Genomic DNA, 11127 nt, shown 5'->3' on the forward strand with positions numbered 1-11127 from the left:
AGGCCAGAGGTGAGGGAGGTGAGAGTATTCACCAGAGTGGGGAATAGAACAGGCAAACTGACTGAAATACACTAGTGAGGGGAGCAGCCAGCGAGACAGGAAAGGTCTGCTGTGCCATGTGAGTTGCTCCCTGGCCTGGGATCGAACTTGTGCTGCAGTGGCTGCAGACAGTTCATAGGCTGCATCTTAACCCCTTGTGCCACCAGGGAGGACCCTCTCTACATTTAAAAATTTGATAAAGTTACTGCTGCTTCTCTTGTCAATTGATAGACTTGTTTGATGACACAATCGGGTGGATGAGCAATAACTCTTTTTAATTCTTTTTAATTAGGGGCCATAATTCTTTTCTTTTTGATGGAGTAACATTTGTTAAGAACTTATCTGGTCATAATGCATCAGTGTTAATTTGTTTGCATGTGGTGCACAGACAACAGTCAACCAAAATCCTCTTTCTGGACGTGGAACAAGGATTCGGTTTCCATTCTCTCCTGCTGTCATTTACTGGGTCCTTAAGGGATGTGAGTAGAATGTGTGCTGCTTTTATGCTTGAACCTGTAACTGAGTGGCTGTACCTCCTCAAACCCTCTTCAGCCTCCTGCCATCAAGGTCTGGGCTGACAGACCAGCCTTTATGATGCGGATAATGACAAACCCCTAAGGGCCATCAAAGCGCTAGAAGGAGCTAGCTGGGAGTCCTGGATCCCCATGTGGAAGAGAGATTCCCACCAGCCAGGAATAACTGCCTGGGCCATTGAGAAAGAAATATAAACCCTTTAGGCTCTTCCTTGTTACAGCAGTTGATTCTACACCAATGGCAATGTATAATTCAATATTTAAATTTAATTTTTAAGTGCATTCTTTAACTTCACACAATCTATTTTGCAAGTGTGGATGTTTTTCGCATATATTTCTGTACTTCTTCGCTTCTGACTCATACCTGTAGGTTAATTTGTTACTTAAATCTTAATTGCCATTGTAAAGTAGAATACAATATTTAAATTTAATTTTTAAGTGTGCTCTTTTATTTTGCACAATCTATTTTGCAAGTGTGTGGATGTATTCCATTTATTTTTCTGTACTTCGTTTCTAACTCATAACTGTATGTTAACTCGTTATTTAAATCTTAATTGCCATTGCCCTTGATAGCAAAATCTCCTGCAGGTTTTCTGTTTATCTCTCTGGCTTTTCCTCCAGGCTTGCTTAATGTACTGATTTGCACAGCGAGGTGGACTTTAGTTCACATTTTAAATCTGAGAGCTTATATTGTGATGAACATAGCAAATATTGGGAAAAGACATTCAAATGGAAAAATCTGTCCATTTTCACACCTCTGCATTGAAAAGGGTCTTGTTAAAACTTCAATAAGTCCCAGGCTCAGATGGTGCTCATGAAAATTTTTCTCCCTTTGTGCTACACACAGTGCATTTATAGCCCTTTACCTGGGAGATTGCATGCTGTACAATATTCACTTTAGAAAACAGTTACGTACACTCGACTACACAAATTACTATAAAATCCTCTTCCTTACAGTTCTTGCTTCTTAAGAATTCTTATAAATTTAATGGATGGGAACTGGAGAAGATGCTTTATTCTGGGATTCCAACTCCATCTCTTCAGTTCTCAGGGCTTATTTTCAATATTTAGATTTTTTTCTTCTTATTTATAAAAATTACAGAGTGATGAGACTGGAAAATCCTGCTTTTCCTCAGAGCAAAATCTACTCAGTAAATTCCTCATAATCCCATTGTAATTCATTGTTTGTTATATATTATTCATAACTCTCAAAGCTGGCAGTCTATCCTCTGTACAACCAAATTCCCAGTCACCTCTCTATTCTTCACTAGATAATGCTATTTTCATAATAAATTACTATGCAGTTTAACTCTAGAGACAAAAATAATTAGGAAAAATGTATTCAGAATAATTGGGAGGCAAAAAAAAAGTTCTGAATGCATTGAAATAGAAATAGTAATTAGTCAAATAAAATGTATACTTTTTCATTGTCTTTTTCATCGCACAAGTTGTCTCCAAGATCACTTTAAAATTAGGCACAAGTGCCTTCTCCTGGCCATGCACCTCTCTGTCGCTCTTCATCCATTACATCAGAAACATTTTCTTTAAATTTCCTACCTTTACAGTAATTACATTGAATATGTGATCTGTTGTCACATAAGTGATCCATGCTGTTTCAATGCATGTAGAAGTCACTGAGTCAGTCGTTATTAAATATATATGTATATAATGTATGTGCATAAATACATATATATTAAAAACATACAATTTTTAAAATACTTTTTTTTGAAAGATTTATTTATTTATGCATACAAGAACAAGAGAAAGAGTGGGGAGCAGAACAGGTGGGTCAACTAAAATACACTGCTGAGGGGAGCCGCAGGCTGGACAGGAGAGGTCTGCTGTGCCATGTGGGTCAGCTCCTTGGCCCCGGGTTCAAATTTGTGCTGCAGTGGCTGCCAATAGCTTGATTGTGCTGACTTCAACCCCAGCACCACCAGGCAGGCCCCTTAAATAGCTTCTTTATTTAACTTTAAGACCTTGCCTGGTGGTGCAGGTGGTTGAGCGCAGCGCTATGAAACTGTCCACAGCCTCTGCAGAGTGGCTTCGATCCCTGCCAGCCAGGGAGATACCCACAGGGTGTGGCAGACCTCTCCTATCTCCCCAGCTGCTCCCCTCAGCAGTGTATTTCAGTCAGTCTGCCTTTTCTGTTCCCCTCTCTGTCTCTGGTGAATCCTCTCACCCTCCCACACATCTGGCCTGTAGCCAGGTTCTTGTATGTATAAATAAATAAATCTTAAAAAAAAAGACCTTGGAACTAGCTCCTGTGACTCACTTGTTATGTGCTTGCATGTACATGTCTCTGTGTATGTGCATATAATTTTCAAACTATAAAAGAGATAAACAATTTTACTTGGAATATGTTTATGAATTTTTAGTCTAAACTCTACAGTGCTATAAATAACATTTCGTGATTTTGGGTGTTGGATGACACAGAAATTTAAGTATTTACTTCAGAGGAGTTTGGATAGTCTATTCTAATTGTGACTATTAAAATGTTTTTAGATTTTCTTGCATGTAGTTCTTCTAACAATTCCATTGCACTGGGCATAGAGAGGCTTAGAAAAGTTCTGTCCTTTGCTCAACAGAGCACTGAAGAGGAGCTTAACTAGAGTCGGGAGTTCATATTCCTGGATCTGTCCCCTCTTCTGTGGCTCATGCACATCTTTCTCATTTCTTCCTAATATTGATTACTCCCCTTCTCCTCTTGTCATTACTTCAAAGACATCATAATGCACCCAGTTTCTATAAGGATATTTTCTAGTAGGACAGTTTAGAGGCTTTGCAAGATTGATAATTTTAACTTAGGTGTGGTTGAAGGTCTCCAGTTTTCATGAAGACTCCTGCCTAGTGGTTCAAAGTTTTATAAAAAGTGTCTCTCTGCATCTCATAGGGCAGGCATGAAAGGTTTATCTGGTAAGTTTGCATGAAAATAGTTTCCTGCAAGAAAAGATCTTACTTTGTCTTTTCTCAACATCCTTTTAATGCTAAGATCTGGATATAATGATAATTATAAAAACAATGGCATCGTAAACAACCGAGAGGTGCTGAACATTCAAGCAATAGTAACATAAAGAATATTTTTTAAATAGACTATTGATAACTTTAACTCAAAGTAATTTTAGCATAAAGTAATTTTAATAAACTTTTACTTACAAATGAGACCTTTAAAAGAATGATTTTAATTATATTTATGCACTAATTATTTTAAATTTAGTCATAAAATAAAGACATAAATTGTTCTCTAGAATTGGCCTTTCATGAAGAATTTATTTTGGTGTGCATATTTCTACAGATCATTGGAAGTCAGAAAGTCTTGATAGCACCCCAGATTCACAATGAGGAAACTGTGATAGATCAGGAAAATCTGGAGTCTGCAAAATATATTAAGGCAATACCTATAGTACTCAATATTGTCCTCAAAGAATTACATTAATTGAGGTCAAAGGCCTATTCTTACACATTTTCTTCTAGAAGGTCCTTCATATTACTAGGCACTCAGTAGATTTTCATAAATACTTGTTACATAAAAATAAGAGATTTAATATCATCAAACTCAGCAGCTCATGTACGATTCTTTATTAGTCAGCTCTTTTTAATGTAACCAAAAAGTTTAGGAATTTAAAGCTACAATCGCTGCTTCTTTCTCATAAAACTGAGTCTTGGAAAGGTTCTGAAGATCTAGGTCATACTTAGCTGAACTTGACCCAGGCAGGGATTAAGTGTGTTGGGGTTGGCTAGTCTAGGATGGCCTTAACTGGGATGGATCAGCTTCGCTCACTGTAATCTCTTCTCTTACATCTATTCAGTTCACATTCCTTTCAATGTAAAGGGGCAAAGTTCCAAGAGTGCAGCATGCAGTCCTCCAGACACCTGGGGCCTCCAGTAGCCCCAACACCTAGAATGCCACCCAGTGACTGTGCTACTTCCCATTAACCAAATCAAGTCATGGTTCAGATCTGAAGTTGAGGGATGGGGACAGCAAGTCCACTTCTCGTTAGGCAGAGCGGCAGGCAATGTCACAAACAACATGCAAATAGGGAGGGATGATGAATAGGGGTTGTTTTTGCAACCAATAGCTGAAACATTGAAGCAAAAATAGAAAGAGTCAGAATATGCTCAAGGCTTAAAATTCGGACATGATGAATTTGTTAGTAGCCACATTTTTTCCTGTCAGCAACTCAAAATGACAGGAAAAAAAGCAAACCTACAATTGGTGTCAGCAGAAGGAGTTTTTCAAATGACTTATGCTATTTGTCAAAATGGAGTAGTTATTCACACAAACAGCCTAGAGTGGATTTGCCAAAGCCCTAATTTTCATGAATTGAGCATTTCTATTAATAGTATAATGCTTTTATTCAGAGGGTTTTTTGGTTCTTGTCTTACTTTATTTGGGCTTTCTGCACTATTTCCTAACTAATTTTACATCAGTTGCCATACAAATCCCTTTACAATTACAAAGAATTGGTGATTTAGTAACTCTGATAGTTCTTTTTTCTGTAGTGTTGTTTAAAACCACAGAAACTGTTGATAAACATTGGAGAATTATTCACTTTTTTTTGTATTATTCCTTTATTTAATTGCTGAATTTTATGTTAGAGAGAAATTTCCAATTCACAGAAAAGTTGAACAGAAATTGCAGATACATTTCACTTATGCCCTGTCCTACACATATGCATTAAATGCAGAGAAATATCCATTTGTGTATATACATGTTCAACTCATTTGTATAAATACTAACAAGTGGGATTGCTGGACCATTTCGTCAAAATTGTCAATAAAAGTCCCTTCATTATCAACATCCTACACGTGAGTGGTACATTTGCTACAAAACTGAGTAGCAAAGTCCTCAATTTACATGAAGTCTCATTTTTGGGGTTGTACTTTCTCTGCCTTTAGACAAATTTATAATGACATGTATCCACCATTATAGTATCATATGGGTATATTCTCTGCCCTGAAAATTTTCTGTGCTCTACCTATTTATCCTTACTTTCACTCCAACCTTGGCTACCAGTTCTCCTTTGTACTGTCTCAGGGTTATGCCTCTTTCAGAATGTCTTATATTTGGAATCATACATTATTTAAACTTTGAGGTTAAATTCTTCCATTTTGTAACATGTAGTTCAGATTTGTGTGTCTCTTCCTGTTTGATAACACATTTTTAGTGCTGTATAATATTCTCTCTTTTTTTAATACTTCTTCACCCTCATGCCTTCTTTACTGATTAGTAACTACTCAGTTTGCAACCTCAGGACACCACTGTTTCCCTAAGTTCATCTAGCTCTCTGAAGAAAATAGTAAAACATAAGAGAACCAGAACCTAAGCATATGAAACAATGGTTAATTCATATCGTCACACCTATACGAAGATGAGATTAGTGATATTTGCACACACCATGGACCAAAAGAGGAGTCCATGCTTTAGAAATTGCATTGCTTTCATACCTTCAGGATTCTCCTAAGTCTTTTAGAACTTAGAAAGTTAGAAAAAAAACTTAGAAAACTTAAAACTTAGAATTTTCTAAGTTCCAGAACTTTAGAAAGTAGGCCAATAAAAAATGTCAATGGCTGAAAAGCTAATCATAATTGCTAATATTGTCTTGAGTAATTTATTAAAAATTAAAGTATACATGGAATTCAGAGAATGTTTAGAGAAGTGAAAATTTCAAATTTACTTCATTCTAGAAGAAACCAGATATATGCCTACCTCCTATAAGCAGAGTATGTATGCTACTGCCCTTGTTCTTTATAGATTTTTTTTTGTATAAATGAAGACCCTCTCCATAGAACACTGAAATGAACTTAAATTATAAAATAAATAGCACCGTTAAAAACAATGTAACATTCTCAATCTTTGTATTTATGTTTTTCTTAACCTTCGTAAACAGAAAAAAAATGCTAGTAAAAATATTTTGGTAAACACTAATAAGGACAAGCTCAAATAAAAAAGGTCCATCTTATTTTTTTCATTCCTAACCAACATGAATGCAAAAACCCTAAACATAACTAGGAAAAAATGAGAGGTTTTCGATGTGTGAATTTGGTGAAAATGCTGTATGGCTTAATTTTCTTATATACTTGTAAATTTTCTCCTGTCTATTATGTAGATTAGATTTACTGCTCTTGAAGTTCAGGACTATATGCCTTGATTTAGTAGTAGCTAGCAAATTTCCTGGTTTCCTTGTATAGACTTTCTACACAAAATAACATCAAACATATCAAACAAAACTTATCAAACATATCAAACAAAATTATCAAACATATCTTTCTTCACATCTTGTACCTCTAATCATTCACAAAAAATATTTAAAGTAGGTGCAAAACTGGTATTAAAGGAAGAGGAAATTTTAAACTAAATTATTCAAAAAATCTCTTTTCGGGTATCTGTACTAAACAAAATCACAGATTCTCATTCAAATGTTTGCTTCTGTTTGCCTGTGAAAACTCAATGTATTACCTTGGATGCAGTTTTATGAGGAGGAATTGCTAGAGTTTTAGAGAAAAGCCCAGGCATTTTATCTATGTTTGCACAAAGCTAAACTTAGATTAAGAGTCTTCCTATTTTTATCTGTTGCTCAAGAAACTAACAGGTGTGATCTGTCTCAAGAGACTGTGTATTTCTCAAATGAACAGCATATATTTAGATCTGATGTTTTGTCTTACAAAATTCAATATTTACTTTCTTTAGAAGAAGAAACACCAGCTTAACAATGCTTTTCAGCAAAGCAACACTTTTAGGTATAATAAATTCAGGCATTCCAGTAGTGTAATTTGCAAGTCATTCAGTATTCCAGACAACTGAAGTCTTTTTTCCTCCACTTTTATAGCTTTTCCAGGGAATATTTATGAGAACAAAATTAATTCTACAAGTATCTTTCCTCATTATCATCTTTCATTTTTTTGTGTGTGTATAAGTGAAATTTTTCTTAAATTTAAGACTACTCACAACTTATCTTCTAATATCAATGGTACATATGGATCTGTTTTTTCAAGTCAGAACCTTGAAAGAAAGAGAAGAGTCAAGAAATTTAGTTGAACACAATGAAATCTGTGCTCTCTAGACCCTAAATACAACCTCCTGACTGGTGAAGAGAACAAGAGAGAAGTGCTACGTGAACAACACGATGGCCCATAGTGCAAGTAAGAATACATTCTATTTTTTAATTATGAATAATCATATGAGGCATTTTGCCCAAATTGTACATTTTATAATTAAAATAAAATCCTTACTGTGATGTTTGTATCAGAGAAGTTCCCAGTAAAAATTAGACCTCAAACTTGGCAATAAAATGGTATTCTATAATGGAATTATTTTTATAAGTTTATCAGAATTTAGGTAGACCAGCGGGGGATAATATAGTGCTTCAGGGTTTAGGACTGGAAACAGAGACATCAGCAGGTCTGGACCTGTAGTCTTGGGAGAGGTCAAGGGACTTCAGAAAGAGTAATTGAATGGCAAGTGCTACCTCATAGGGGTTGGGACTTTCTGTTCAAAGGGATACAACTGACCCATGGTTACCCCATAGGGAAGTAGCAAGGCCAACTGGATACTAACACCTCCTCTTGTCCTCTGGTCTTCTGGAGTCACCAATCAGCCAAATCCAACTGGAGCAAAAAGAGTAAACCAATCCACTATACCTATTCATACAGTTCAGTCTTCCAAAAAACAGAGCAGATGAGAGAGGGTTTCAAACTATGATGAAGGGGAAAACATAAGACATTCATCAGTCATGACAAGGCCCTGTGTGATCTGGTCATGCCTGGTTTCTACCATTTCTACCTTATTCCATCTCCTAGGTCTTTCTCTTTTGCTTACTTTTCTATGACTATGATGGCTTTCTTTTCTTACCAGTGGAACAACTATGTATGGTATCTCTGTCCAATGTGTTCTATCTAGCAGAAAAAGGCTTTCCGGATTCTAAGTTGACTGATTTATACCATATAGGTTTGTTCCCATTGTCTCCTTCTCACTGAGACCTGCTGCAACCACATAATTGGAAATGCCTTCTTCACTTAGTCACTTTTCACAAATTATCCTTTGAATCTTCTTCATAGCAGATACCACACTATATCATCACCTTGCTTATTTATTTGCTGCCTTATTTATTTACAAGATTTTAGGTTTCTAGGATAAGGACATCATCTGCCTCGATCACGGTATGCTCAGTGTATAGAGTACACTGAGGCCCATCGTTCCTACTTCACACATGCAAATTTCTCTTAGCAGGAAGGAAGTCTGCAGCACATGCTTGCCCCAATTAGGAACAGTATGAGACTAATGTGCAGGTTTGAGTATTATAAGGTTATACCGTGTCATCACACTGGAATTTGAAAGACAGTAGAGTTTTGCTTACAACATGTCAATGGAATATTAGAAGTTGACTCACTTGAGAACACTCAAGTTTCTGGATGTGGAAAACATGGAGTGAAAGTTATTTGCAGAGAAAAGAATTCAAAATATTTACTCCATATCAGTAAGTTTGTGTAACAGTTACTTAAATGTGTGCCTTTAGAGTGTTAAAATTTACCAATCTATCCCATTACATATAAGAACTAACTTCAGCTCTGTATAGCTATTCATGATGCTTGGGCAAAAACAGAAATGGCTTGTATGATGAAATGCTTCCTGTTTAAAAAAAATTCTTTCAGTTTTTGTTGAATAGAAAATATAATTATAACCATTCTTCAATTTATATTTCAATTAATTCTCATTGTGTCTCTTTTTTCTTCTGCCTCTGAACCATATCCAGTTGGAATAGGAAGAACAATGCAATACATTGTCAAAATATAGACATTGTTTCATTTATATAGTTGTTCCACCCTGCTCCCCTTGTTTTTGTGGCACACCATGAGAACAAATGCTGATAAAGATGCTTTTTTTGTGAGAGGTGAAATGGCGGGCTGTAGAAATGGAAAAAGAAAGGGAAAGCAAAATAGCAAAACATTGAAGCATTTACAATACCATCATTTCCACGATTTCTTTTCTTGCTTAATTTGACTGGGAACAGCCCTTCTGGTTGGTGGTTTTTCTTTCCTTGCTGTGCACAATTCTCTCTCACTGAATCCTCTGTGCATTATTTTACAAAAATAATTATGTGCAGAGAGAAAGATAAGCCCCTGTTTAATTATTATTTTGTCGAAATTTCAGACATTTCATTCATTTTATAATGTATGTCTTTGTTGGCACTGGAAATGAGGCTTACTGATTTTTTGTATTACTTGTTTTTGCTTCCCAAGCATCCATACATATTCTATGTACCAGTCTTTTCTCCCTTTATCCAGCTAGGCTAAGCTCCCAGGGAACCATCACATACTTTCCTACTCATGGATGGAGATGAAGACATTAAGAGCTCCCAAATTTTATTTGGATGAATATTTTGTGGCATGTGCTTAACGGTTTCTTAGAGAACTCCCATCTGTCACCCAACAACTGCCTATATTTTTACAATTAAACCATGATCTCAGATTGGACGTCAGCACTTCTGAGCAATTTTCCTCCATGATTTCCTGAAGCCTCAAAAATAATGGTTTGTACATACCTTGGTCTCCTTCATACCCACCCCAGAAAATGCCCTTCATAAGTCTTGTGTGGGTGGTAGAACTTTGAAGGAACATTTGGCAAGACTCACAGCCACCAAAGAAACAAAGACCTCATTTCTACTGCCATGATGGACCAAGTTTATCCAAAAATCTGTATCATCTTAGAAGCTGACTTTGCCCCAGAGCTTCCCTATGTGGTGTAGCTGATATCTTCGAATTCAATCTTGAGAGACTGAGGAAAGAATCCACTCGAGTCCACTGGAATTTCTGAACTACACAACTGTCAGATAATAAATGAAGTTATTTAGCTGCTAAGTTTGTGGTTGCCGGCTGTGCAGTGATGAAGGGTTGTACCTGACAGGAGCTGGGAAAGAGAGACACACAGGTTGAAGAGAAAAACACCACCCAGCTTCCTGGAGGATTTTAGAGTTCGGCTTTAGAAGACTGACTGGGAAATCAGCAACTGCTGGTCTTTATAATAACCACACTGAGAAACCACTGATTGCAGAGGAGTGATAAGCTGTTAGTCTGCAATATGGCTTAGTGAATAAGTTGAATTGCATTTAACTTATTGTAATTATACATCATTTTTTTTCAATAAACCTTTGATGAGGTGAAGATCAGGAATTAAATGCATACTTTGATAATTGCTGATAGACATGTACTATATATGTATATATATTCTAAATATATTACTATGTGTTATTTATTTATATAAATATATTTATATATTCTACTGTATTTATATAACTACCATGCCAATCAAGCAGAAAATTTCCATACCATCTAAAGTTTGCTCCAGCCACCTTCAAGTTCTCTGTAACCACTTTCACTAATAGTTTCCGTTCTTTGATTTCTGTTGATAAGCTATAGCTCTTATGTGTTTTTGCAACAAACTTAAGTACTGTATTTTATTCCCAGTTTAGTATAGTGAAGTGAACGGTATAGCCCACTTTCAGAAATGTTTGATATAATATCTCTATAGGTCAGCAGAGAAAAAAAATCAATATTC

General features: G+C 36.0%; 1 long non-coding RNA gene across 1 annotated transcript; it reads left to right on the forward strand.

Moving 5' to 3' along the window:
- Nucleotides 1-670: 670 nt before the first annotated feature.
- Nucleotides 671-10634, forward strand: LOC129146817 (uncharacterized). Its single transcript, XR_008554080.1, has 3 exons — nt 671-818; nt 7569-7715; nt 9858-10634. It is a non-coding gene; the product is annotated as an uncharacterized LOC129146817 (long non-coding RNA).
- The last annotated feature ends 493 nt before the right edge of the window (nt 10635-11127 follow it).

Source organism: Talpa occidentalis, unplaced genomic scaffold (genome assembly GCF_014898055.3).
Source record: "Talpa occidentalis isolate TD23 unplaced genomic scaffold, MPIMG_talOcc4v2.1 talOcc4.4, whole genome shotgun sequence".
In the NCBI taxonomy this organism is placed as follows: Eukaryota; Metazoa; Chordata; class Mammalia; order Eulipotyphla; family Talpidae; genus Talpa; species Talpa occidentalis.